This window comes from Ruditapes philippinarum, unplaced genomic scaffold, assembly GCF_026571515.1.
Source record: "Ruditapes philippinarum isolate M1 unplaced genomic scaffold, ASM2657151v2 ctg142_1_1_1_1, whole genome shotgun sequence".
NCBI classification, from domain to species: Eukaryota; Metazoa; Mollusca; class Bivalvia; order Venerida; family Veneridae; genus Ruditapes; species Ruditapes philippinarum.
In genome coordinates this window covers 170,178-178,987 of record NW_026860152.1, presented here as the reverse complement: position 1 = coordinate 178,987, position 8,810 = coordinate 170,178, and positions in this window count along the sequence as shown.

The following is an 8,810-nucleotide window of genomic DNA, read 5'->3' as shown; positions in this document are numbered from 1 at the left end:
ACGATGATAAGTCTGCAACATCTTACAGTGAGTATGCAGAGAATTTGCGCCAAAAAATGTACGTTGCACATCAGCTAGTCCGACAGAATCTTGGTAAAGCATCACTTCGAAACAAATACAGCTACGATGTTAATCTTTCAGAAAATAATTACAAGATAGGAGACTGTTCATGGTACTTTCATAAATCTAGGTTCCCTAGGGTGTATCATAAATTGCAAAAATTATACAAGCTCTGTGTCATTTCAAGCGTGTTAACAGTCTTAAAAGGTCCGCCTGGGCTCCTTGCCACTGGTTCGTGTTGCTGGGTCATATGGGGGTTGCGTTCATTTAACGCCGCCTTTCCTTGTTGATCTTGTTTATCATATTTTAACTATATGATCAAGATATAAGATTCAGAGATGTTTATCATGATCAGTTTAAACCTTACAATGGGGCCAAGACCCCGAAATGGGTCATTTAAATCAGGAATAAATCAAAGGTGTGTGTAAGTTGGTCAAGGTCTGGATTAAATTGCTGTTGCTTTTGTATGTTTGCTTTTTCTTTCTTTTTTTGCTTTTAGGTGTTAAGCAGATGGCCACTGCATGTTGAAATGCGTCGCGAAGAGGGGAAGTGTGTAGCAATGCAAGACTTGCTTGAAGAAAGATGAGAAAAGTCGAATATAACTAATTTTACACGTCACACGTCAGCGATTACAATGTACCTTATAAATGTCTGAATTGCGATTACAAGTGTGGCGACGTTAGCTTCTCAGGTCATGTTGAGAAGTGTAATAATGGCAATCTGATCACGGCAATTTTGCAACTGGAGTATTGAGGTAGGACGAGGAAGTTGTAAAGCTATCAAGGGAAGAGTCAGAGAGCTACTGGTTGAGCGTCGGAATAAAAAAAAATCTCCCAGTGAAGAAAGAGTGTTGAATCAAATCCTCAATAGCGAAGATGAGGATATCTTCAATTAAAGGGAATAGAAGGGTACTCAGACAGAGGAGATAGTTTTAAGAGTTGAGGAAAATGATTCAAAAACAAAACGAACTCATAAACGAGCTTGCAGAAAAGACTGATAAATGTTACGAGTTCATCTGCTCGGCTAGACAGGAACAGGACTTGCAGCGTGACAGGGAGATGTGGAAGACACAGGGAAGAAGAGAGAGGTCAAGATTGTTTGTAGAAATAGTGAAATAAATGTAGCTACAGGAGCACTGGACATTTCATATAAATATCTTACAAGAGGGCCATGATGGCCCTGAGTCGCTCACCAGAAACAACTGCTTTTCAGTGTTGAAAATTATCCATTGTCAATATTTTCTAATATCAAATTTTCCTGCAATGTCTATGATATGCACGCTTAAAAATCATTGACAAAACAAAAGTGAAAGTAAGGATGGCGTTCGATGTTCAATTCTCCTGATTGAAGTTTCTCGGTTCAGTTAAGTTGTTTCTTGTTAAGTAAAAAAACCTTCTTTTTTTTAATAATGGTTTAGGTTTAAATGTACAAAATGATAATCCAAGACACTGATATAAATACCGATATATGATTGTTTGAAATTATATAAACACGACTAATTGATGTATAACATGTCATTATTTGTTTTTGGGTTTTACGTAACATCGACACAGTATAGGTCATATCGCGACTTTCCAGCTTTACTGGTGGAGGAAGACCTCAGGTGCCCTTCCGTGCATTATTTCAGGCACGAACGGGCACCTGAGTAGAACCACCGACGTTCCGTAAGCTAGCTGGCTCACATGAAAGAATCCAAATTACCTGTCGGGATTCGAACCCACAGCGGTGAGGGGTAGGTGGTTTGAAGTTAACGACCTTAACCACTCGGCCACGGACGCCCCCATACATGTCATTACTAAGTGCTTAAATTATGCAATATTTGCACTTATACAATAACACGCATAATTTATAAATAATCCCTTCAACAGCATTTACATGTTCCAATTTATAGTATAATGCATTCGTTAACGTAAAATATCACTGTGCAAAAACCAAAAATGAATGAATTATGTTTGATTTCTGTCCACTATTTGATCAGATTTTTTATAATATATATCTACTTAATAGATCTATCCGAATTTTAAGATATGGATACTTAGTTTTTTTTCCATATATATGCTAAAATCTCAACGCGAAACGAGTTAAGTTGCTTTTATCGCACTCAATTTTAATCCAACGGTTCCATGTAGAAAATTACAGATCTTTGGGTGTCTATTTTGTTGTCTGTTCATTTTCTCTTAATTTTTTTATTTCATCAATTAATAATCTAATTTAGTTCAGTTTTTTACCATTGTAATTGTTTATTGTTAAGATAGTATTTATGTTTACTTTGACTTTCAAACACTCCTTATAAATTATTTTTGAACATGTTAGTTAGATAACAATCATCTTGTTTTGTTTTTTGTGGGTTTTTTTGTTGTTTTTTTTTTTTTTTGGGGGGGGGGGGGTATTAAGATACTTTATTCTCTTACGGACAAAATATATTTTGAAGTAATAATTTTGTTAGAATAAATAGTATCAGCACTCTACTGGGCTTATTGTCACAGTGGCACATTATGATATGTATGTGGTCTATGCCTAATTATCGCCCATTCGCCAAAAAATCTGGAAACAAAGTGATCCCTCGAAAGCATTAATCACAACAAAATTACAAAAGAATTGCAGACTCGGTTTGCACTGAGAGTACGGACTCCGAATATGTCACCATTTATGTCGTAAAGGTTATTATCTTCCAAAAGGTACCCTACAATTTTGAATTCAGTAATTCACTGAATGTCTGTGATGATACTAAAAATTTATGCTAGTAGATTTTGCACATAATTATAAAGCGTTTCACATATATAAAAATAATTTTCATAGTTTGTAGAGATAATATTTGCATGTCTTAGAGAAACAATCGTTCATATAAACCTTACATAACAATGACTCCGTTGTTTTAGAGCTTAGAACTTAAAATTGAAACATAAAGCATTTTCTTTCGGTTTTATAACTAACAATCTTAAATCATTAATTAACTGGCAAAATATATTTTGAATCTATATTAAATATGAAATTACGCTATTTTCATATGCTAATGGTCAACAACAGCAATATTTTTGTTAATTTAATATGGGTTTTTTTCTATTTTAATATATAATTTCTATTAAAAGTAGGTTAATATATGATTTCTCCTATGCGCCATCTGCATAACAGAATCATATTTAATTAAGTAACCATGGTAGGATGGTATTAAGGCAAAACAATTTTACCGATTTCTGACATCCCAATATAACTTTATGCGAGTAAAATATACATATGAAACTACTGCTTCTGTCGCTTAGTAAAACACAATGAAATATGAAAGTTCTTATACAAATGTGCAAAATATTTGTCCTTGACACTTACGAACTTTCGCTATATGTATAGGCAGTATTTCGATAGAGCGGAAGTCAGTGCGCGAGCATGCGCTTTGCCATATCTCGTTCAGTTACCGCTCACGTTTTAAACTCCGTTGCTATGAAGCGACACTAAGTGTACATGGCTTTTACAACTAAAATAGCAGACAAACACATTAAAACAATACACAGTAAGTACACATAGTTGTTTTCCATATTAATATTTTGCATTTGAAACTGATAGTCAAACAAATACCTCAATATTCTTACCGATTTAATGTATTGTTTACATGTGATGACAGCAACGTTGTGTTCAGAAAATTCATTTGTCTACCATCAAAACTCATATGTTTACCATAGGAACCATATATATATAGAAAGCAAATTATACAAAGGTAAAGAAAAAATTGTGCGTTTCTGAACAAACTAGAAATGTGTCCATAGGACACGGATGCCCCCACACGCCACTGTTCTATCAATCTTATGACTCTAGGTCAAATATTTTTTGGACTACATGTGCCACAACTTGAAAACTAAAAATCAACAAAGGGCCATAATTCTCTTAAATTTGGTCGCAGCAAAAATCCCTTCCTTTACTACCATCTACACATAAAGGTTGTTCATCCCTGTAAGTTTAAGCAAAATCTGCCATCCAGTTTAAGAGGAGTTGCGTTCACAAAATTTCTACATAGTATATAGTGAAACAAGAGCCACCGCCGGGCGGGGGCAACGCTCGACTTTTTACTTTTTCTAAACGCAAACATAGAAAGGTTTGAACATATATTGATGTTTCCTTTTTATAAATTTAGTTGGTCTGTCTTGTCACATTAGTTTTGTTTATATATTTTGTATATATATGAATAGAAACATTAAGCATATTTCTAAAAATAGCAACAGTACGCAATTTCTAAAAATAGCAACAATGATGCAATTTCTAAAAATAGCAACAATGACGCAATTTCTAAAAATAGAAAAAATGACGCAATTTCTAAAAATAGAAACAATGACACAATTTCTAAAAATAGACAAAAAAATGACGCAATTTCTAAAAATAGAAACAATGATGCAATTTCTAAAAATAGAAAAAAAAATGACGCAATTTCTAAAAATAGAAAAAATGACGCAATTTCTAAAAATAGAAAAACATGACGCAATTTCTAAAAATAGAAAAAAAATGACGCAATTTCTAAAAATAGAAAAACATGACGCAATTTCTAAAAATAGAAACAATGACGCAATTTCTAAAAATAGAAACAATACGCAATTTCTAAAAATAGAACAAAAATGACGAAATTTCTAAAAATAGAAAAAAATGACGCAATTTCTAAAAATAGCAACAATGACGCAATTTCTAAAAAATAGAAAAAATGACGCAATTTCTAAAAATAGCAACAATGACACAATTTCTAAAAATAGAAAAAATGACGCAATTTCTAAAAATAGAAAAACATGACGCAATTATATACATGTGTATATATATATATATATATATATATATATATTTGATATATATGTATATATATATATATATATATATATATATATACATGCATATATATATATATATATATATATTTATATATATATATATATACCTGCATATATGTATATATATACACACACACATTTATATATATATTTATAAATAATACATATACTATACATACACACACACCGAAAATTCAGTAATATAACCTTCAAGGTCAAGGTCATTAAAGAGCCCAAGCAAATTTGGGTTTGATAAACAACAAGGTCTGGTCCTTAAGAATGTTCTGTTATAATATGAAGTTTATCCCTTCAAAAATAGCAAAGTTACAGTCAGTTACTGCCAAAACAATGAAAATTTCAATAATTTGACCTTCAAAGGCAATGTCATTAATGAGTGAAGGTCAAGGTCTTTCGGTATATTTTTAACAGTTATCTTTGAAGATTATTATGTTCAAGTTTGAAGACAATCCATTCAAAAATAACAAAGTTACAGCCAATAATAGCCAAAAAAATGAAAATTTCAATAATTTGACCTTCAAAGTCAAGGTCATTGATGAGTGAATGTCAAGGTCTGACTGGTTATTTTTAAGGGATATCCTTGAAGATTATTATGTTCAAGTTTGAAGACAATCCATTCAAAAATAACAAAGTAACAGCCAATAACAGCATGAACAAGCAAAAATTGGACTTTTAACCTTGAAGGTCAAGGTCATTTATGGATGAAGGTCAAGGTTAGTGTGGTCTACTGAAAGGTCTTGTCCCAAGGGTTGTTGTGGCCAAGTATGAAGACAATACACCAAGAAATAAAAAAAATATGATCCAGGTACAAGTTTTCGGACGGCAACGGCAACGGAGACGGCAACGGCAACGCCGACCTGACTATAACAATACCTCTACTTTTTTTTTTCAAAAAAAAAAAAGTCGAGCTAAAAAACAACAAAGGGCCATAATTCTGTTAAATTTGGTTGCAGCGAAAATTCCTTCCTTTACTGCCATCTACACATAAAGGTTGTTCATCCTTGGAAGTTTAAGCAAAATCTGCCATCCGGTTTAAGAGGAGTTGCATTCACAAAATTTCTATATAGTATATAGTGAAAAATCAACAAAGGGCCTTTATTCTGTAAAATTTGGTCGCAGCGAAAATTCCTTCCTTTACAGCCATCTTCACCTTAAGGTTGTTCATCCCTGTAAGTTTAAGCAAAATCTGCCTTGCGGTTTAAGAGGAGTTGCGTTCACAAAATTTCTACATAGTATATAGTGAAAAAAATCAACAAAGGGCCATAATTCTGTTAAATTTGGTCGCAGCAAAAATTCATTCCTTTACTGCCATCTACACATTAAGGTTGTTCATCCCTGTAAGTTTAAGCAAAATCTGCCATGCGGTTTAAGAGGAGTTGCATTCACAAAATTTCTACATAGTATATAGTGAAAAAATCAACAAAGGGCCATAATTCTGTTAAATTTGGTCGCAGCGAAAATTCCTTCCTTTACTGCCATCTACACATTAAGGTTGTTCATCCCTGTAAGTTTAAGCAAAATCTGCCATCCGGTTTAAGAGGAGTTGCGTTCACAAGATTTCGGGACGTACGGACTGACGGACGGACTGACACTCGGACGGACAAGTGCAACGCTTTATGCTCCCACTCTGTGGGGGCATAAAAATCGAATAAATAAAAACAAAGTCTTTTAAAAAGGTCCCTTATTTGAGTTCATTTAAAAGGGGAATAATCTAGAATTTTAGACAGGGAAACATGGAGTTATCATTCATGGCTAGGGAATATGGCCGACTGAAATCATGCAAGCAAGTTTGTAAGTGCTTGACTGAGCCATGACACAACATATTGATCATTTAAAACGTCTTGTTTTACAAACAAGAGGGCCATGATGGCCCTGAAGTAGCTCACCTGTACATAGGCCCCCGGAGCAAGGCCAGTTTAAAGCCCGGGGCTTTTATTTGAACAAACTTTGTAGACAACCATTAGAAGATGTTTCATGCTAAACATCTAAGGTCTAGCTCGTTGGGATTTTTAAAAGAAGTTTTTTCGTTACACATATAGTTAAAAACAATGACACACCTGGGGCAGGGCCAGTTTTGACCCCTGGGCTTTTATTTGAACAATCTTTGTAGACACTTACTAGAAAATGTTTCATGCTTAATATCTAAACTCTAGCTATTTGGGTTTTTTAAAAGAAGATTTTTAAGTTTTTGCTATACTTGTATAAAGAAAATCAATGTCCCCCGGGGCGGGGCCAATTTTGACTCCGGGGCTTCTATTTGAACAAACTTTAAAGACACTCACTAGAAGATGCTTCATGTTTAATATCTAAACTCTTGCTACTTGAGTTTTTTCAAAGAAGATTTTTCAATTTTTGCTATAGTTTTACATATATAGGGAAAATCAATGACACCCTGGGGCGGGGCCAATTTTGACCCCAGGGCTTTTATTTGAACAAACTTGGTAGACATCCATTAGAAGATGTTTCATGCTAAATATCTTAGCTCTGGCTCTTTTGGTTCTTTAAAAGAAGATTTTTAAAGTTTTTACTATATGCATATAGGGAAAATCAATGACACCCTGGGGCGTAGCCAATTTTGACCCAAGGGCTTTTATTTGAACAAACTTGGTAGACACCCATTAGAAGATGTTTCATGCTAAATATCTTAGCTCTAGCTCTTTTGGGTTCTTTAAAAGAAGATTTTTTAAGATTTTACTATATGTATAAATGGAAAATCAATGACCCCCTGGGGTGGAGCCAACTTTGACCTCAGGGCTTTTATTTGAACAAACTTGGTAGACACATAAGCTCTAGCTCTTTGGGTTTTTTAGAAAAAGATATTTTAAGTTTTTTTTTTCTTTTGGTTGCCATGGCAACCAGAGTTCTGCATGGAATTAAATTCTTTGAACAATTTTCAAAGGTGACCACCAAAGGAACATTCCTGTTAAGTTTAGATGAAATTGGCTTAGTGGTTTATGAGGAGATGTCATTTAAAGTAAAAGTTTACGGACGACGGACGGACGCCGGACGAAAAGCGATCACAGAAGCTCACCCTGTCACTTTGTGACAGGTGAGCTAAAAAGTTACTAGTATCTTTTAAGCTGATAATATTTACCTTTTGTCTTTGAATCAGAACTTAATCATAATCCACATGCTTTCTTATTGTAGACAATAAGTATATTTATGTTATAGATATAATGACATGTGTTATATCTGCTTCTTATTATATATAATAAAGTCTATAATACCATGGTAACCTATATATCATGTAACTTGGCAGACAGAAACTAATTTGTACAGAATTCTCAGCCATTTATCATCAAACAATTATTCCAAAATCCATTATTTTCATGGCTGTACAATTACTATAAAAACTGAAATTGAGAGAGTTCTAACGTTACCATGTCTTATGCTATCTTGTATCATAGGTCGGGGATCTTTCTGTTGAAAATGTGTCAGAGTTAAATCGTATACATATACACGCACAGTGTGTTAACTGGAGTGCAGCTATTAGTTACCCGCACTCCAGAGCATGCCCGTTGATTGGCTCATTTTTGTTTGGGTTTACTTATTGTGACGGAAGGGAAAGAGAAAGCGACAGAAATATCATATTCAGATGCTCGTTCATTGGTTACTTTTTCCCGGGGTTTTCATATTGTGCCAACAGGGAACGTGTTTTTATGTTTGACTATCATACAAAAGAGAAAGAACATCAAAACACTCGGCAATCTGATTAATACTCGGGGCTACGCACCTCGTACAAATCAGATAGCCTCGTGTTTCGATGCTCTTTCTATTACATAGTTTTGGGGACCTTTCTGTTGAAAAAACGTCAGAGTTAAATCGTATACATATACACGCACAGTGCGTTAACTGGAGTGCAGGTATTTAGTTACCCGCACTCCAGAGCATGCCCATTGATTGGCTCATTTTTGCTGGGGTTTACTTATT